Raw genomic sequence first — 22711 nt, forward strand, 5'->3', positions numbered from 1 at the left:
ATGAAGGATTTTCCCCAACTTTCTAAAGCACATCACCGTGAGCTATATATCATAGTTTTGTCAGAATTTCCGTTTTGATTTCACCATCTTTCAATGTCGGCTGAGAAAATTTCTAAATCAACACGTGAAATCTAAAGGCTAGTACTAGCATTGTGGATCGATATCCCTGGGTTTAATAGGAATACCGGCATGGCTATAGTGTTGCCAGAACTTCAATATAGCAAAGAAATTCCCAGACCTATAGCGCTCCTACTGATCATGTTTAACCAGAACACCCAATTGGGGATTTAATCGCTGGTCGGGCAATTTGCTTTCAATGAAAAATTGACCTGGATAACAACAAAGGAAATATCGACTATTTCTGCGGGTTGCTCTCGAGATAAAAGTACTCACCATTGCCTACTTTTACTTAGTTTGACATTTTCTGAGCATGAATGGAAAAAGGGTAAAACAAAAACGAAAATTCTGACAAAACTATAACATATAGACCCACACGATGTGCTTTACAGAGGTGGGAAATATCTTTCTTTAGCAAACTATGTTAGTTTGAGACGCTAAAACATGAATTCCGTAAAAAGCTCGCAGGCGAATTCAAGGCCTATAAAAATCAAAAATATCACACTAAAAGACACAATTTGATGCTTAATTTTAACAACAGGATTAAAAAAAATGTATATCCAAGCACCAAGTTTTTAACTGACATTACTGAAGAAAAAAAAAAATATTGCTTTATATTTGACCGAGAAAATTAATTTCATAGCAAAAAGGTGTATCTCTGAATTGTGCTGATTTTTACATGTATCGATCGACTTTTAGCGCGACTAAGCATTTCTAAAGAATTGTTTGTCCAGGCGGCAGACTGTCAGTACAAGTGCATTATTTTGTATAATTTCACTTCCAACAAGTGATACGCGTTTATTAACCTATTTCATGCACAAGGACAAAAAACAAAAAACGTGATTTTTGCTGTTTTCATTACAATATTGGAAAATAGAACCAAATTTAAATGCATCGTAGTACAGTGAGTGCTATTATACACAATCAACGCACTCGTGTACTTTTCTATTAACCGCTTTTCTGATTGGCTGATATAATATAGGAGTGTATGAAACACAATTAATACACTCCTGGCATTTTTCTAAAATTTGCTCTGATTGGTTCTGGCTATCTAAGAGTGTATGAACAGTTTTTAATTATTTCTTTGACTGCATGCCATTTGTCATATTAATTCTGTGAGAATTTCCATTTCACTCACTACACTCAGTGACTTTGGGTTGCACCGATTTATAGAGTGTTTGTTGATATTGTTTATGCAGTTGCAGTGTCAGAGCTGTCAGGTATTTCAGTCTCAGCCAGGTCAAAGTGAGAGCAAAACACATCGATAGTTTACAGTTATAACGTCACAGTAATGATTTGAGGGATTTTAAGTACAAGATAATCTGCACGTTTGTCAATACTCCCCACACGAAGAAGTTTAACAGAACGAAATTGTCTTACCCGGTTGTCTTGCTCTCAAAATCTTGCTAGTTCGAATAGTTTGAATTTGGCAACAAATCCATTTAGGGCTGGTGCTTTGATAGTAACAAATGAAAGTCAAGTACAAGATAAGTCAATAATATCTCCACCGGGGATATATTGATTGATATGCAGAAGCATGTCAACTGACAGAATGGTTTTGCTCTCAAAACCTGATCTTGGAATAGTTTGATTATTGGCAGCAAATCCATTTAGGGCTCAGGCTCATGGCACCGTGTTAATAGTATGAAATATTAAGATGAAATAATGCAAAAATTAAGCAGTTTAATTAGGGCACTTCCCTGATTAGACTAGATATCATCACGTTTTAAGATATCGCACATGAAATTTGATCCGAAATGCTGTTAATTTGCCCCAATTGTACATCAAATTGACACGATTGTGGGCCCATTTGGACTAATAAATCGTGTGAGAAGAACGTTTCAGGTTTGATTTTTAAATCCGGTTAAAAGCTGTTAAACATGCTGAATGGAAATCGTTACACTCTTAATTTAAGAGTGCTCATTTTCTAATTCGTGACTGAACAAGGAAATAAAGAAACTGCATTTCATATCAATACATTTCATATGTTTGCCATAGATAGCGCCCTGATCGATTCTTCCTGCATATCAATATGCTTCATTTACATTACATTACAGAGATCGGACACTAATCTCTACAATAACAAACCATAAACAATGATCACCTATATTACAGGTGATATAACAGGTCTATATTACAGGATTAGATTAGTAAACTATGATCTATTTGCAAGTATTATAATATTGATTGAGCAGGAAAGACGTGATACTATTTTTTTGTATAGTAGTCTAGTTGCCGGCGTCATGTATACATAGAATGTTTTTAGAATGATGATGACATGTATGATGCAAAATCATAGGTGTTGTGCGTTTGGCAATTTGGGAGGGGTGGGGGCTCAAAATGACCCCATAGGATTATAAAATCAAAATTTCAATTGCTCAAATACCTCTTTCAAATATATCAAATTATTTACATAAATAAACAAAAATAAATAAATAAATAAATAAATAAATAAATAAATAAATAAATAAACGAAAAAAATTGAACAAATTGTAGCGTAGCATTAAAATAATAAATATAACCATTGCTGGCAGGAGGACTCGAACCAACGACATTAGCATTAGCAGTCTGATGCTCTACCACTGAGCTATGACAGCATGTAGTGATGAGGGTCGAATTTTTAGCTTATACAGTGTTTGTCTGTGATAATGCCGCCTCGTGAAAGAAATAAATATAAAATCTCAATTTTAAATTTAAATTTATTTGATAATTTTCTAACCTATATTTTCTTTAGAGCAGGGACAAATATTTCCCCTTTTATCCACTTTGACCGCTAAATAAGAATCTATATACTTCTTTTATTACTAATTTAATTCCGCGATTTGTTCCATTAAGCAATATCAAAGATTAATGTCAAGCATCTCACAATGTTATTTAGTTGGCTTAGTGGTTTTGCACAGTAAAGACTGGGAAATAATAACCTGACATTCGCCGCTGATATTCGTACTGCAGAAGCGGAGTTATAACTTTTTAAACTTTGCTCCTTCCGTAAAAGGGTACATTATTTTGGCACTTTTTCTTCCACATTGCTGGTATTAAATATCAAATGGTCATAATTGGCGGTCACTTCAAATCATCCCCAACTGAACGAGGTTCAGGAAAGTCCTTTCATTGTCAATTGTTGGTTAGCCCACCACTTGAACAGGATTTAGCCAAAGCAAACAAAGACTTAAGCTTTTTTACTAATGCTATACATAAGTATGAGCTTATTATCCTCTTCAACAATAGGATTAAAGATTGGTGCTTGACTGGAATTACGTGCTAGTGTCATTGGTTATTGTTAAAAGGCAATAAGGTGTGTAATTGCAATATTTCCTCTGAATAGGAAAGACTCTCTACATCGAACCATGGATGCTGAAGGTTCGCAATACTGTTATTAGCTGTTATTTAGGGGAAGGTATCTTCCAACCCCAATTTCAAATGAACACGGACTTAAAAGTCCACCCACCTTCAAAATTGAGATTTTGATGCAAATGGGTAATGAGTAACTAGGGCTATTCAGCAATGTGTATGTTTTTTCACCAAAATGAGTTAAATCCCGATATATTAACACACAAAGCATAGACTTTTTTCCAAAACGTGTTAAGCAGTTTAGTAGCAAACTATGTTAAGTCCACGAACACTGCCTTCATACATGACCGGTTGTAAAGTTAAGAAATAATTAAAAAATCCCGTACATGTACCTTATTCTATTCCTTCATTTTCTCATTGTGATAAGTTCATCTCAACTTGGTGTGACGATCTGAACTGGTAGCACTAGCAGTTATTTTTTGCAATCTGTTTTCATTCCGGTTCTTCGGCGAATCTTCGGCGAATCTTCGCTCTTCGTGCTTTACCTGCATATCGTGGATGGCTTGGCCTATCCCAAATCACCCCGGCCAGCACTTTTCCCATGTTTTAGTCCACACACTATTCAGGAACTTCATTCTTGATTTGATCATGATGTTTCCTTCATGTTATTCTTATTTTATTGAAGATATTTTTCATGTAAAGTAAGTTGACAATGACTGAGTTCGTGCATTGGCCCGATGCATGCCACAGTAATGCATGGACATTGTGTTTACAATCAAACCCGGAAGTAACTGTGTGTCCCCGTGCTGACGTCATCATCGAAAGCGCCCAATTTGAACGATTTCGTTTTGTATTTTAGGGGTGGGGTGCCGCCAATATCCAATCTTTGCATGGAGATTATGTCTATCCTGGTGCGTTAGGCAAATAAAAAATATTTTCTGCTTCCTGGCATCATAAGCTTTCCATTGATATATAACTTTATTTTCAATGAGTTTCACCTTTAACCGCTTTTCTGATTGGCTGATATAATATAGGAGTTTATGAAACACAATTAATACACTCCTGGCATTTTTCTAAAATTTGCTCTGATTGGTTCTGGCTATCGAAGAGTGTATGAACAGTTTTTAATTATTTCTTTGACTGCATGCCATTTGTCACATTAATTCTGTGAGAATTTCCATTTCATTCACTGCACTCAGTGACTTTGGGTTGCACCGATTTATATAGTGTTTGTTGATATTGTTTATGCAGTTGCAGTGTCAGAGCTGTCAGGTATTTCAGTCTCAGCCAGGTCAGAGTGAGAGCAAAACACATCGAAAGTTTACAGTTATAACGTCACAGTAATGATTTTGAGGGATTTTAAGTATAAGATAATCTACACGTATGTCAATACTCCCCACACGAAGAAGTTTAACAGAACGAAATTGTCTTACCCGGTTGTCTTGCTCTCAAAATCTTGCTAGTTCGAATAGTTTGAATTTGGCAACAAATCCATTTAGGGCTGGTGCTTTGATAGTAACAAATGAAAGTCAAGTACAAGATAAGTCAATAATATCCCACCGGGGATATATTGATTGATATGCAGAAGCATGTCAACTGACAGAATGGTTTTGCTCTCAAAACCTGATCTTGGAATAGTTTGATTATTGGCAGCAAATCCATTTAGGGCTCAGGCTCATGGCACCGTGTTAATAGTATGAAATATTAAGATGAAATAATGCAAAAATTAAGCAGTTTAATTAGGGCACTTCCTGATTAGACTAGATATCATCACGTTTTAAGATATCGCACATGAAATTTGATCCGAAATGCTGTTAATTTGCCCCAATTGTACATCAAATTGACACGATTGTGGGCCCATTTGGACTAATAAATCGTGTGAGAAGAACGTTTCCGGTTTGATTTTGAAATCCGGTTAAAAGCTGTTTAACATGCTGAATGGAAATCGTTACACTCTTAATTTAAGAGTGCTCATTTTCTAATTCGTGAAACAAAGAAACTGCATTTCATATCAATACATGTCATATGTTTGCCAACATGTTCATACCATTAGTGAAAATGTATATAAATATAAAATATAAGTCAATCGTTGCAAATATTTTGTATATGAAGAGCTTATTTCCAAACCGTGTTTTAACACGGACTTAAAAGTCCACCAACCTTCAAAATTGAGATTTTGATGCAAATGGGTAATGAGTAACTAGGGCTATTCAGCAATGTGTATGTTTTTTCACCAAAATGAGTTAAATCCCGATATATTAACACACAAAGCATAGACTTTTTTTCCAAAACGTGTTAAGCAGTTTGGTAGCAAACTATGTTAAGTCCACGAACACTGCCTTCATAAATTGTGATAATGGGATAAAATAATCTAGTTTGAGAAAAAATGTGGTTATAGTTCTGTGTTACAGATACTGTGTTTTGTGTCAAAATGTGTTAAGGCCATGCCATGTTTTGTGTTTAGGAGTAGCCTGTTCTACGGACTAGTTGCTTTTTGCTGAATTTTACACACTGTTGATACCATACCGAATTGCTATTTTGTAGTTCACCACACCCCACACACAACAAGATAAATATGAAAACGAACATTTTGACACCTCGTTTGTGCAATACCTGAGATGTTTTGTTACCTAGGAAACATAACTAGAGCTACTGTGGCTGAAGAGCCACGAATATCAAGGCGGTCGGTTTTGACCATCATGCAGTTATTGTTGCCTATATGTATGCACACACCACAGGGGCACTCACAATAGCCAATTGACCCCTACTGGTAACGCTGTGTTGTAGATATAGGAGATGAACTAGTATACAAATATTGACTGCTATGAGGGGCATGGTTAATATTATAGGCCCAAGGTGATCTCAAAACCATGCTATGACCCGAGGCGCAGCCGAGGGTCATAGCATGGTTTTGAGATCATGGTTTTGAGATGACCCGAATAAAGCAGTCAATATTTGTTTTATATACCTCATTAATATAGATTTTTGTCATCTGATTGGTTAAAAGGCCTATTTTATTGTTCATAGGCCGCTGGTAAAATTTACAGAGAAAGTTTTTCCTTATGAACCGATCGCGTCACCGCAACTGGCAGGCAGCGCGTTGGCGCCGCGTGCGTAATGCGAACACGCGATCGCGCGCGTGGAGTTTGATTGGGACGCACACCAATGATGTGAAAATGACTATTCCCGGGGAATAGTCTTTTTAAAAGAATATTGCCCGGGGAATAGTTCAGTTTTTACGTAATTCTTAAAAAGGAGAGCATAGCTAATTCAATGACTGCACTTTTAACCAATCAGATGACAGGAATCTATATATGAGGTATATAATTAGCGTTATATATCAAAAAGTATAAAAGTTTTAGTACTTGCTCTATGTTTCAATTACTTATTCTTTTCAACATATCTGAATTTTCAACCCGGTACAAGCTTTAATACCGGAGGACCATACATTTGTATGAGAAAGAAATCTACCATCTATATCCAAACTCCCGTGTTATTCCAATGCACATTTTGCTTCACCGGGCCGCCCTGGCTTGGAAGAGGGGTGTCACGAAACCGTAATAGGTACATATTTAGTACTTTATGTCAATCAAGTATGGTTTATTCTCTACATGTCAATATATAAATCATTAGCATAGTCCTTATAATAACGGGGGACCGCCTTGGTGAGCAAATGACAGCAAACCAGTGAAAAATACCCCAAAACTCAGTCAGTGGAGCTTCGCCCGTACATGTCAATAGCGTCATTATCGATTGGATTAGTCGACCGTAGCGGACAATTCGATCGCTCATTGGATTAATATTATTACGTGGTAATAAATTTGCATTGGACAATCGATTACTGTAATGGTTTAGTACTGCATATCTCGGTTTAATCTTCACTAAGCGGGTTTATGGCTGAAAAGGTCACGGTGAATTTGCTGTGGACATAACTGCACTATGCCTCATTTCACCCCAGGTGACCTCAGGTTGACCTTTTTTCCCCTTATATCAACAATGCTTTGCACCTAGTTGGAGCCCAATCGGGCAAAGTTTAACATGTGATTTCATTTGACCTTTGACTTGGTGTAACCTCAGTTTAACTTTTTCATGCTCCCCTCATAGCAAGGATTCTTTGCACCAAATTTTAACCCAATGAGGCAAAGTTTAACATGTGACCTCATTTGACCTTAGACCTATAGCACCCCCCAAAAAATGCCAAAGGGCCAAAAAGTCCCCTTTTTTGACCCAAAAAGTCCCATGTGCGAGAGTAGCGAGGGAAAAAATAGAGTTTTTTTATGCCTTTTTGGTCCAAAAATGTCCGCCCCCCTCAGTCCAAAAAGGTCCAAATATTGAAGAAAAAAAAAGGTCCACTTTTTCAAAATCAGCACCCCCAAAATAAATCCTGGCTACGGACCTGCTTTTAACCAATCAGATGACAGGAATCTATGAGGTATATAATGTGTGATATGCTCCACAGCGACGCCCTCAGTTTTTCTCAAATTTCTACTGTTTGTAATGCCCAGTGGTTTACTAAAATGCCACGTGAAAGACTAAGCCTATATTGCTTTAATTCAGTAAAGTTTTTATATTAAATCCGGAGTTTTATTCAAAGTTCACCGATTGAGTGACAGCTAAACACATCACGTGCATGTGTATCATTGAATCATCGAAGCAGTGACATATAAACTATGTACATATCGCCATTTGTTTGTTTGTTTGTTTGTTTGTTTGTTTTATTTCTTCTTTTGCCTGGGTTTTCAGTGGATGTTTTAAGGTATCCTCTGTTCTTCCATGAGGCCCAGGGGTCACATTAAAATATACATCAAAATACACATTAAAATATACATCAACACACATAAAAATAATTTAACAAAATATTTAAATACATAGGATCCATAAATATATATAGGCATACACAAACTAACCCACATTTGCAATTTTAAAATAAATAACCAACACAGCTCATCAAATTTAAATACAAAGCACTTTTATCAAAATTATAAAGTTCAAAATTCAGAAATTGCAAGCAAAAACCCAAACAAAACTTGGGGCATTTTTCAACAAAAGAAAAGATTTCAGAATTTCCAAAATACTGCATAAAAGGTATGTTTTTGAAACAAATAATCAAACAGTTTAAAGATTTGAGACAGCATAGTATTTATATAACAAGAAAATTCATTTTCAAATTCATACATAGCACTTTTATTTGTCTTACGTATAAACTGATTGAAGACTAATATTGCTGTTGATTTGGTTTTTTTGTGTTATTTTGCAATTTTATTTGGGTCTGGTTTGGATTGATTTCAACTGAAGCACACAAAAACCAAATATAGGAGGACATTATAGAGGGATGTGCCGATAATATTTCATCTCACTGCTCCACTTACCAGGTCAGATTCACCATAAATAAATCATTGGTTAGTGATTGTCTGCACCATATCAAATTTTCATCCTTTTGAAGAACAGATAATTTGTCTCAAGGTGCGTTTTATCTGTACCAAACTCAACAGGAAATCACTCTTATCCTTCTAGGCTTAATAATGAAATATTTATTATTCCCTCATCACATTCTTGATCTGTCTGGAGAGACAGTGATGTGTTGACACAATTCTGACAATTGACCTTTTCAGTAAATCCCATAAGCCTTTGAACACCTAAGAACTCGTCATTCTGCGTCACGCCGCTCCGCGCCGATGCGCACATCGTTTATGGAACATCGTTACTGCGCATTGCAAGTCGGCGTGGCGTCAAATGACGAGTTCTCAGGTTTACTCGCAAAGGGTTATGGGATTTACTGAAAAGGTCAATTCTTGTAAAGACTTGTATTAAACAGTCCCACAATGAAAGTATCATACTCAATTATTAGCATTTTTCATAAACAACATTAAAACTGTAAATCAGATGAGTGCCAATTCATTCAGTAATATTACTTGTAAGGCAATCGAACACTTGCATTGCCAAGTACTGAAGGCCCATGTCACTAAAAACCTTTTGGTTAGCACCTTGAGGGAAAATGCAAATCAGGATTGTCAGTGTTTGGTCCTTTAATTTTGTTGAGTAGTTTTAAGCAAATACAACACCTTGGTTGGTGCAATATGAAGTGGCCCAAGAATGGATGATGAATAATGAAAAGAGTCTTCTTTACCCTTTTTTAGGTGTCAAATCAGAGTAAGTTTCCATTAGCCTAATTAGACCTATTATATACTTCAATCATAAAATAGTTAAAATGTCCCCATCTTCATATCCTATTTGTCACTTATGACAAAAAAGTAAATTGAACCAGTTCAGAGATTTGCCATTTGTGCCATTTGAGCACAAAAACAATTTTTCTGCATAGGGCTTATTCCTCAGTTGTCGGGCAATGTTTTTTCTACGTAAGTAATAAATCTGAACATACAAAATAACCGAGGAATTGGGAAATGGGTAGAAAGTTACTGAATCTCTGAAAGATGAGCAAATGTGATTCCCCATAAGCCCACTTTATCCCATGAGTTCACTGAAGGCATATCGGTAATACTTTTGCTATGCTTAAACTTTACCGTGCTTACTGAATTCAAACACTATAACTGGCAGGCTGGAGGCTTTTATCGCCATTTGGATCTTTCTGTGTGGAAATTGAAGCTGCATATAGCAACATTCCATATCCTCCTTCATTTTGAGTCCATGTATCATGGTATTGCATACGTTACCAAGTATTCAAAACAAAAATATGATCCTTAAAAATATAACAATTCATATAGCATTCTTTCCACTACTTCTTACATCCATAGACCTTTTCATACCGATTAAATCCGAAAAAACCCGAAGCATGAAATAATTTCCCCTATCGCGCGCGCATAAAAGTACCTCTTCAGCATCATGTACAGTGCGAAGTTCAAATGTGTAACAGGCATCATAAACTACGATGAACTTTCGACGGTCAATTATGGATGAGAAAGGTACTTTTCTCAAGGATACTCAATGTGCAATCAAGCTTGTGTGGTGGTATGTCTTGTGTAAGAGACTGACCTGTGGAGGAGGTGATGCATAAACAAAACGTTCTGTAAAAAAAATTTACCGACGAAAAATGACGAACATTTTATCATTTCTTTCCATTAGTATCTTATTGTGAAAAACCAAGTAGCTGAGGTCTTAACTCAATATGCTAGAAAAATATTTAAACCGATAACCCCACGTTCACATTGGCTAAATAAGCTGTATTTTGGCTCAAAAAGGTAACGTAATTCATGACATTTCATGTCCTTCAGGTTGAGTACAATTTGACCCCCTAGCTTATTGGATAAATAGCGCGGTTTGCCGAAATTTTCCGATCTTGATATGAAATGGTGTATTGTAATCTTGCATTAAAAAAAATTCACGGAGAAATATTTTCTAAAGGTATTGAACTAACACTTCCACTATTTGGCACTTCACAATGTGACAGTAACTGACTTACTTACTGACTTATATGCACAGGCCGGTGTGGCTCTTTGCCCTCTGCCGAGTAAGCCTCCTCCATTCAGTTCTGTCTGTTGCTTGTGTCTTTGCTTCATGTGAGGTCATTCCCAAGTCCCTCTGAATTTGGTCCTTCCATCACTTCCATGCGACAGTAAAAGACAGAAAAATGCGGCACATTTGATTTGATCTTCGTGTGGTCTTCGCAATATAAATATCAATCTCTTGCACAAACCATACCCAACGCTTGACCGTGTCTTTCACGCAGATTTGTGTTCAGACGTAATAGCTGTGTTTGCGTTAGCATCGATGACCCGGAATTGTAAACGGGGTTATCCATAACAAACTTCAGAAAACTTCTAGCCTTGGATATAGGACTATTCCATCGCTTTAACCATCATGTATACCGCCTTTGATGTGTATACCAGAGGCAGTGGCGTAGCGTGGGTCATCATAGAGGGGGGGGGCGGCACATGCTGTTTTTCGGCTATTTTCCTATGGGATTGTCTAATTTTTGCAATCGATTGGCCCCTCCCTCTGCCCCTATGACGCTACGCCTGACCAGAGGAGTTATAAGTTACACAAGTTGAAAACAACTGTTCACTTCAACTTCTAATCAATATGACCGATTCTGTCACATGACATCGTCAGCTCGTCATGTGACATCCCAGATCAATAAACCAGCCACCATCAGTTTGAAAAACACACAGAGTCGTCGTGTCGAAAGCTCACGTAAGTGAACAAATTTAGTTGTGTGTAACGGTTTAAACTCTACCAATATAAGACCGGGACCCAAAACACTGCATTGATTTTTACATTTTCCCATCTGGGCAAGCAAACTGTATACTATGATTTTGTGTGAAGAACATTTTACGTGACCTAATATCATCCATTAGAAAGTTCGGGAGATACCGAGCATCCTACATACGAGTAGTTGTGAATTTCTTTAACTTGATCTTGAAGCTGTAAAAAAACACAACTTTATTTTAGGCGGCAAGCAGGCGATTATGGGTATAAAATTAATTTTAAGAGCTGTGACTTCAGCAAATATCTTTTAGTTTGTTTTCTTTACTTTAAAGGTGACAACATCATTATGTGCATTTGTAACATTTGTCAAGTAACTTTTATGACCAGTTTTGGGAAAAAAATAATACTAATACTTTCATTCCATCAATTTTTTTTATGGTGAATTAACTGGCAACTTTAGTTGCAAGCATAGTTGATCTACAAAAGCGAAAGCATAGTTGATCGTATTAATTATGCTTGGAAGACTTTACAATTGATATTACGTTAAGTATTCAATGGGATGTGAATAGTCCACTATCCAGGGCTAAAATAGTTTGGTAGTATGGTTGCTCATAACCATTCATGTTAAAACATGAATAAGTCTAGCATATCACATAGCCATTCATGTTAAAACATGAATGGTTTATGTGAAATTCAAGAAATCAGCATAGTCCTTAGAGAGGGCATACTTGAATCCCAGGACTCAAGCATTAATATGTTTGCATGTCGATTGTGGAGGAGAAAATATTGTAGCCTTGGTTGGCGCCTATGGGGAGGAGCATGTGGGACTTATAAAATCCAAACCTCATATAGATCTTGCGTCTAAAGAGTAGATTTTCCCCCGCCCAAGTTGGAATTTTAGGTCCTTTGTGATCATTTGAACCTGGCAGGGGGGGGGGGGTCTTTGAACAATTTTGAACGGGGAAGTGCCACGTATTCTCTCTGATGCCGATTTTCTCTATACCTACTTTTTGGTGTTTCTACGCGGCTTTTTACAACCCTTCAGTGTACCTTTTTTTTGTTTAAAAAAAGCACCAAAATTAATATGCCCATATTAGGTGCTTTTACTGAAAACCCACCCATTGATATACCAAAATCCTGAAAAGGGTACCCCACATCCCATACACCTTTGACCAGTGAGAACCCCTCTGGAGAGATTTGAAAAAGAATGCAGATTCTTTTTTTACGTTATTCAGACTTTTATTTGCACATTAATGAGCATGCGTTTTCCTAGATGAGGCAGATATTAATCATAATACTGCCAAAATCTAACAATGTATCTAACATGTATGCATCCCACGTGATGCAATGACACAATCACCAAAAGTCATATATATGCATGGAATTGTTGGCAAAAACCCCGTTGCTACCGGTCGGTCATTGTGTGCTTGTCTAAGGTTCGAATCCTGGGGGTAACAAGTGACTTCTTTGTTCATCTTCTCTCCTTTTTCATTTCTTCTTTCCCTTCCGATAGCAAAAAACCCTTGAGGGTGTTAATAGTTTTGATTGTTGGATTGGCCAACATGACAGTCTGGTGGATTTCTTATAGTGTTAACTATGAGGCTATCTTTATGGAAGACCTATTGTGATATCTCCATTAATTTTAATGTCATGGCATGGACAGTTATTGTGTATGAAAAGATTCATGGATTACTTGAGTAATATTTCATTCATATCACGTGCATGGAGAATGAAGTTGTTAAAAAATTCTTATTACCGAGGCTTTTGTAGGATTAGTATTCTGATGATACAGAGCGACACTAAAGCGATACTTTTATAGTAAGTTTCCATCAATAATGGTGTATAAGGTGTCTAAGGGTTATTCACAGCGCACGGTTTAAACATGACATTCCTGTGACAGTCATGAATAGGGAAATGAGGGACAGAAATTGTGTTCAGTCGCATTTCCTGCATTGATTCGAATCACAGTTTCCAAAGTACTTTTGATAAATACTCGCCTGAAGAAAGTTTTTTGCAGAAATTGTCAAAAAACACACCAACCGACCGACCTAGGTTTTGGCGCCTAAAGGGCAAGTCAACTATTTTTTAGCCTAATTAAAATACTAACCAATCACGATTGAGTTGGCATGGTTTCGCATGCACAGTCGCACACGCTGGCGTACATCTCAGAGTGTACGCGAAAAATCGTCACGCTATGTCAGGCTGTGTTCATTCAATTGAAATTTCTAAAAGTTATTCTTGAGGAATGAATATTGACATCAAATAACTCAAGAAAAGCATGTATAAAATAGCTTGTAGACAAATTTGGAATGACTGCAGCATATGGAAAGGTTTGTTTACAAAACGATTCTCTTATAAACGCATCTATGCATAGTTTCCACCTCGATACACCTGAGCACACAATTTCGTCCAAGCAAGAGCTAGCAAGCAGTGCCTTGTCCCTACACAGTCTGTGTTTACACAACACGGTTAAATGTACAGCATCATAAGAGCTGTGTGAGCTTCTAGCTGGTGACTTGTGGAAAATACGACATCTGTGATAAGTGTGATTGTTTTTTGTCAAAACCCCGAGTGTTCCCTTCATCCAATCATATTTTTTTAAATATCTATTACGAATGCTAAAACTTCCCGCTAAGACACTCTCCATTCTCAGTGACACTGCAAAACCTGAGAATTTTAGAATGATTGCCCTGACAACGTGTATTGCAACAGATTACCATCAGATTATTGCTGAGCGTATGCCAAATTACCTGACCAAAAACGGCCTCTTAGACCCTGAAACAGAAAAGGCTTTTTTGGTTGTGCAGAACATACCGTAGTGATGAGAGAGCTTAATGCACATTCCAAAGCCAAAAAAACGCACAGCTCACATTACTTACTTTGATATTGCTGATGCGTTCGGCTCCGTCGAACATTATCTGATCATTTACACTCTTCAGAGGAATGGAATCCCACCTCCGGGCGTCCAGTATGTTCAGCGTCTGTATGACTCCCTCGATGGAACACCATGGTCTTCCGAACCCTTCTGCTTCAGAAAAGGGGTATTTCAAGGTGACCCGCTCTCAACAATCATCTTTTTAACCGTTTTCCAATAATTCAACATCTTAAGAACATGGAATCCCAGTATGGCTATGATTTAAATGGTACAAAATACATAACTCTTCCTTTCGCCGACGATTTTTCCATAATCGTGGCATGATATCTAAAGGGGCTGATGCTATTGCTTCTTGTTCAAGCCATTCCCTTTACAGGTTGGCTACTATGGGACTGACGGGGAACCCATCGCAGTACCGAATATTTGTTGATAGATTTGACCGCGGAAGGAGAAATAGGTGGTAAGGGCAAATTCTAACACTTCCATAACATCGTCAACTGTTAATTTTGTTCGCTCACCCAATGTGTTGTCATCAATCAACCGTTGTCTTATGATTTCAAGCGACTTGTCAATTGGCGTATTCGTGAACAATGACACGACGTCATGAGAAATGAATTCTTCGCATTCTTCAACCATGATCTCTGCGAGGTCATCCGCTAAGTCTTTAGAATTTTTGACGTGATGTTGAGTTTGACCAACTAAGGGGCCTAAAATTCTAGCGAGCTCTTTAGATGTTTCGTACATTATGGACCCACAGTAATCCACGATTGGTCTAAGTGGGGTACCAGCTTTGTGGATTTTGGGGTGCAATACATGAGGGCGTGTTTTCAGCTGTGGGATAGAGTTTCCAATACTCTCTTTCAGTAACCTTTTTCCAACCGGTAAGAATGCTTATAGGTTTTCTCTTATAGCGCGCGGTGGGGTCACGTTTAAGTTTCTCGTAGGTCGGTTGGAAGGCGTCACAAATCAAAGACAGAGAACAGAACAGGAAGAGGAGACGCATAAAAGAAGCCATCCGGATAAGAAAGAGGGGACCAAAACACTCAACAGAGTCGTGGGAACTACTTTTTTCCGCATATTATTTACGACCAAGTTCTAACAGCGCCATATACGCCAGCTCCATCCGCAAGCAGCCGAAGATGTGCAGGAATTGGTCAGTCAATTTGAGAAAGTGCTAAGCACGAAACTATCATTGAGGTACGTAAATCAACCCAAAATTTTGGATTTGCACAAAGAAACCTTCAAATGTCAATGAACAATGACTTTGCTTAAGGGGGTACTATACACCCCTCGATAAATTTGTGTCTATTTTTGCATTTTGCAAGTTATGTATATTATTGGGGCAAGGAATCCAATTACTACACTGGAATTTCAGTGACCCAAGACAAGCGGTATGTTATTTATGATCAGAAATAAGGTACCGCTAGGATGTACCTCGTTTCCTATCATATATACTGAACCGCTTGTCTTGAGTCATTGAAATTTCAGTGTAGTAATTGGATTCCTTGCCCCAATAATATACATAACTTGTGTTACTAGTGTGTAATTAATTTTTGAGAAAAATGCAAAAATAATCACAAATTTACCACATACGTGTAGTACCCCCTTGAGGTTATTAATTATTTTAAACTGTTGAGATTTGGTAGTTCACAGCATCTTACAAATGGTAGTGAGCTTTGGCAAAAACTGCATTGCTCAATTCATAGTGAGCGTGTAGAAGAATGAAAATATCACAGATATACTTTTATAGGTGCTGTGGTTCTTTGAGTTATGTTGTAAAGAGGACTGAAACAACAACACTTTTGTAAAACGTACATAACTCATTAACAGCAATAAATTAAGCAAGTTTGCAAAGTATAATATTTGTAGAATGAACTTTTGCAAAACATCAAGGTGTTAATTTTCAATAATATATCAATCTAGTTAATGAAAATCAATTTTTAGGTTGCTTCGACCAACAATACCTTGTCTACCCTTAAAGAGCGCTTACAAATTGATAAGGTATATGGCCACATATAACTAGTAACTACGGAACTGAATCTAACGTAATTTACACTGTAGGGAAAAGATTTTTAATTTGTGTGATTGTGGTATGCACTGTTGGAGTTAAAATAAACACATTCAGTAATTTTTATTGGGACACACTGTATTCCTATTATGTGCCATCTGCTACTCCCATACAAAGAAAAAAGAGAACATGTATTGTAAGGGTACTGGGCGAACTGGCTGTGAGCGGTATGGCGAAACGTCCTGTTTCCATCTGGACATGCACTCGCACGGGAATACGGCACAGTGCTGTTTCGAGATGCCGGACCAGAATGCAATTGCTAATTGTGCCATTTATACACATTTACGCTGAAAATGTTCTTGTTTTCTCTGATATATGGATAAAGGAGACAATATTTGATATTGTATGTAAGTTTGAAGACAATTTATACCAGCCAATAGGGTTACCCGCTTTAAACAAGGCAATTGCATTTTTAAAGCCTTGTTCGTGTTTTCATAAATCAAGAAATTGTCAACGTAGGATGATTGTATTCAAATATCTATGTTATGATGGACAAGAGTATGTGGACAGCAGCCTGTCTAGACTATTAAGTTTTAACACACCACTTAATCCTCCCATTCCATTTCCATAATTACCAACTCCCACTCAGTATAATATTCATTGACTTCAAGAAAATATTCGATACAATCAACAGGAAGATGATGTTTCTGTTTTGCGGCACTATGGTATCCACAGAGCATCGTAAAGGCAACACGTGTACTGTATACTAATTCACAAAGCACCGTATTGGTAGAGGGCAACATCTCGGATCCCTTCCTAGTGACTACTGGAGTATTGCAGTGGGATGTTCTAGCTTTATTCCTATTCAGGGGACTGACAGTGGTGTGAAACACATCCGCGTCGTTCCAGGCGATATCCTGGCAAAGTTTTTGCTGATGATATTACCTTCCTTTAATTTTCCATCCCGCGGGCACAGGCACAGCTGACCAGAACAGCGGCTGAGCAGAAAGCCTGAGTCTCACCATCAGTGTTCCTAAAACCGAGTACATGACCATCAACTGCAATCCACAGCCACCACTCCAAGTATACAGAGAACCCATCAAGTATGTCACCGATTTTAAATATCTTGGTTCCATGATGGACTCTATCACCAGTGCACAAGTTTAACAAACAAATAATTTTGCTCATTATACGCTGGCGAAGTTACGTAATAAATCCGATTAACTACCATAGCAATAGGTGAAAACAATTCTGAACATATCGCGCTGCACTACAAGCAGATTGAACTAATCACCTGTGTATGTCTGCAATCATAGATTGAACACAATACTGGTCTTTTCAAAGATACTAATCTTACAGGTGCAAGTGATCAGCATGATATGGTTCAATGCAGAGGTACCGCGTGAAAGTATCAGTGCAGCGCGGTATATTCAAAAATTGTTTTCACCTATTGCTATGGTAGTTAATCCGATTATTACGTAACTTCGCCAGCGTATTAGAACCATGTTAGAGCGCCACCACACAGAGAAAGGTGGTACCACTTAATATATTGGCTTCATTAGGTTCTATAGTAATACTGTGAGGAAAATCAATTTACAGCAACCCAAATTGACATTCAATGGGCCCACTTGAGTGTCCAATTTTATGCCCCGCCCACTAAATGTCCCTATGTTGAACGCATAGTAGAAAGTTTGATATTAGTAATTTGGATATATTCATTAATGATATTGTTTAAGAGAATTAGCGAATGGGAAAGTTTGTTTGATGGCATGTTTGGTTCATGTGAACTCTGATCTAGCTCCCTGAACAGTTTTGGTGACGCTGATGTACTGTAGTGCTGAGTAGGAGGACGTTGAAGTTTCATGTGGCAAATAACATGAAAATAAACTTATTATTTCTCCATTTTGATTTGAAATATTAAGTCAACTTATATTCATGGAGTTTCTTTGATTATTCAAGAGCAGAATGATACCATGTTTGTGAAAATGGGTGCAGCAGTTTTTCTGAAATCATTTCATTTCGAAAGTCTTATCGACACCATGATGAACCAGTTTTGCATAGCAACGTATGATTGTGTACAGTAAATAGTTTTAAGCGTACTTCATTATCATGATTATCAAGCTACATGCTTGCAGAAAGCAAAACAAATACAAGTTAGTTGTACTTTTGTTTTCTGTTATTAACTGATTTTAGCACGAAATAAGCGTAAAAAGTTAGTGTCAAACATTGTCAGAGGTAGGTGTTGACTAAATGCTGTGTTAAATTGTGTTGATTGATTTATGGATTGACTTGTGGTAGCATGTAAATATGTACCAGAGAAGATGTAATAAAGAGGAGGTTGATCCAGCTATCCTCAAACAAAATATGTGTGAGACGGCTCATTCAAAGTAAATGATGATCACCCTATTTAGCCGCTTATACAATAGAATACCACAATGGGGTTTGAACCTGGGATGGGTGTGATACACAAGTTGCAGCTAACTGATTTTAGGGATAGGTCAGTGCGTGCTTGTCGTCATGCCATGACCCTGTCATCTAGTCAGATTTCAGATAAAATATGACTGAAGTTCCATGGCAAATTATAATTTGTGCTGCTAGTTGCCACTTTCAGCCTCTATTATTTATGATAGAGAATGTTTTCAATTATCAGAATATCTTTACTAGGTTTGCAGGAAATGACAGGAACATACATTAAAAAATAAAATGGAAATAATCGACAATCATCACCTCTGTAAAAAATCCTAAAAATGTCTTCTTTAGAAATTTATATATTTACAAAAAAGGGCGGATTTGGTGGGATATTTTACAACACTCGATTTCTTTCTTGTATTATCCACATGTGGTATCCCATCCAAGCAGCAGGTCCTTAAGGGAGGTCTAATGAGCGTGAACCTGGTTTGGATGCAGAGGGAGTGTGCCTGTAACAGACACAGCCACCAGAAAAGGACCAGCTCAGATCGCGCGCCAAATAAGTTTGCAGTCCAGAAATTTCATTTTTTTCTCAGCCTTGCAAAAAATAGGCAGAGGTGGGAATCGAACCCGGGACCTCGGTGTTGTAAAACCTACTGCGTTACCACTGAGCCAACTGACAATCAGCTATGAGAAGTTTGATAGTAATCCTTGATATTGCTGAATAGAATAAATCAATACTGATAGGTCTATTTATCTAATGTACGATGTTATTCAAATTGGCCTATAAACTAGGAATATAATGTGAAATGACTATCAATCGATCAATCAATCAAGTTGTCAAGTTATCAACAATCAATAATAAACCGACGTAGGCCTATCATGGAATATTACTAACTAGGCCTACTAACTAATATACCAAATAAATAAAATAAATAAATAAGTCAGTAAATAAATAAATAGGCATAGGCCTAAATAAATACATAATGCAGAATGCAGTTAGTATTTTAGTTGCAAAATTCCAAACATTCTATTCACACATTCTATTATAATTTTCTGCTATACACGCAAAGGACCTGATGTGCCTTTAATATGTCCGCGCCTAATCAATAATGAGTCTTTCACCATGCTCACACACCATGTTAAACTATTGTATCCCTGCAAGTATTATACTGACCAAGTCCTAACACCTCAATGAAATGGATGCTATAACGTACCCAATCAAGCGAACATATCAAGGTCATATCAGGGCGTTATACAAAGAATGGTCAAAGGTCAACGTTTCCAAAGAAGTATAGTAATAGATGTAGACACAAGCTTTCGTGCGGGAAACATAAACACATAGTCGTCAGTCGTGTGGTTTTTATGAGATTTGATACGGCGCTGAAGTCTATTGGCTGTCCCAAAATCAGTACCAGACCCGGTTTCCAGACGGCAATGTGTGTGTTGTTACAAGGAATGCAAACTCATTTTATCAATGAGTGAACCACATAGAGGAATACGACATCTATAGTGAGCCAATCTGCATTCTGTTGCCTGCAAAAGCCGACGATCAGGTAAAAATTCTAAAAGCAGCGTGACTAGATATTTGCGTTAATTTCATGATACGTGTAAAACGCATTGAAACCGCCAAATTGCAGTCATAAAATATATAATATTAGTAAATCACCCAATCGAATGTTAACGTAGGTATGTGGAAAAGAACTGCAATAACAATAACAAACTATGTGCCCAAAGAGTTGTCTTTGGCATGTCGCTTTTTGAAATATGACCAAAAATATCAAATTTTGGAAAAACGCCCCAAAATTTAAAACAAACACGAACCTTCCAAAATAAATATATATTAGCACTCGGCGGCCCAGTCACTACCTGCCGCTGTGATTTGGGGTAACTCATTGCTTCCCCTCTCCAGATACCGGAACTTGAAGGTCGCTCATACCCCAGCCCTTAACACACGCGTTTCATAATTTTCAACAAATTCTCTATAGAAACATTGGAAATATTTCCAATTATGAAATGAAAATCGGTCAACCATGGGCGATCACACACGTAACATCATAGGATATTTCAGGTGGATGTCTAACTACTTGAGAATAAAGGACTATGAATAGATGCGACAGGATTACCTCCCGGATTACCTACGGGATTATCTCAAGTATATAATTCCGTTGACTCTCCTCTTTATTCGCCAGCGAAGTGTTACGTGTAATCCGATTATCACCTTGTCAACTGGATCACGCTTTTGATTTCTACACCACGATCGAAATGATCGTAACACAAAGTCGAGTCAATAGCATTATACTATCAATTTCAAAAGGTGCGTGATACAGTTACCAGGGAGTTACGTAATCACTTCGCTGGCGTATTACATCTTCTCTGCATATCCATGCACAACACACAGTGGTCAGTGGAAACATCATAGGCCTTGTTTTTACCCATATAATTATTTGACGCAAGCTCTGATAAATGCAGAAATTAAAAATGTAGAAAATGCTTTCTTACTCATGAGATTTTCATTATTCATATATTTATTTTAATAAAAATAAAAATAATATGAGAAAGTGCAAACAAAGGAAATAACTGAGGGTAGCAAAACTATCATGCAGCAATAGAGGCCTTGCATGTGACCATGGAAGAAAGAGATAAGAAGGAACCACAACGAACGCATTCACTTTGTCCACTCCCTTTACCGACATTTAATTGACATTGTTATTCATGAGGATTTACTTTGATCAATACCCCGCGTTAAATAGGTGATTGGTATTGTACTCCATGTATTTGCATGTCTTCTGGAGCGTGTCTGAAGGATGATTTGAACTAATGACCTTCCGTGCAAGCACTCTATAGGATTTTCTCTGGTGACGTGATCATCGGTCATTGATGGCCTACATCTTTTCTTCCATTTCGCCCAATTTTCCCGAACTTTGATGACTTTTTCTCAGAGTTGGCAGTTTTGGCACTGAAACGAGTTAGCTAGTTACGATTATACACATATAAACTATTAAATTAAACAGGTTTTATGTACCGGACTCAACCGGAACATTGTGCATTATTTAAGAACATTTTGCATCTATTTTTCATCGAAAAAATCACCAAAATCTTACCTTATTTGCTAAAGATGAAACTCAGCAAAAAAACGGCCGATTTTGATGACCTTTTCGATGTGTTAAAGACATTTTCTACACAACACGATCAAGAAAACAGTTTGACTGTAGATCCCAAAACAAAGCTACTATACAAGTTCAGAGCATCAGTGAAATTCCATAATCTTACTTCTGGGTAGCGTTTGTTTGTTCTTGGATGGGTTTGTTATAGTTTTTTCAGTAATGATTTCGCCAAGCATCGATCGCGGTAAATGGATCATACATGAAAGTAAGTACCATGGATAGCTTTTCTTTTCATGCGTCAATAGATAAGCGGATTAAAACTTGGCCGATCGAAGTCGTTGTGGTTCCTTCTCTTCTCTTTCTTCCATGATGTGACGTATCATCCCGTAAATATGGCGGACTACTCAAATGCATTCAACAAAAGCATGATTGCAATCTACCGTGACAGTTCGTCTCGCTCATATAACCCTGCCTGCACTACGATCGAATAGGTTGATGACAACATTTGATTGAATAGACTGCACTCCGCCATAACTACGGTGAAGGACACCGTTTCAAATCCTTTGTTTGGAGCCAATCGATAAAAGAATGCAGGGCCTCTATATAGGTCTGTGAAAAGTTAATAAAGCAATATTATGGACATCTTGTGTGTTTGCTAGTGTAAAAATCAATATTGATCTTTCCACATTCTATTGTTATCAAGTTCAGTGTACCGGATAAATTATTGATCACAAAAAGTTT

This window comes from Amphiura filiformis, chromosome 6 (assembly GCF_039555335.1).
Source record: "Amphiura filiformis chromosome 6, Afil_fr2py, whole genome shotgun sequence".
Taxonomy (NCBI): domain Eukaryota; kingdom Metazoa; phylum Echinodermata; class Ophiuroidea; order Amphilepidida; family Amphiuridae; genus Amphiura; species Amphiura filiformis.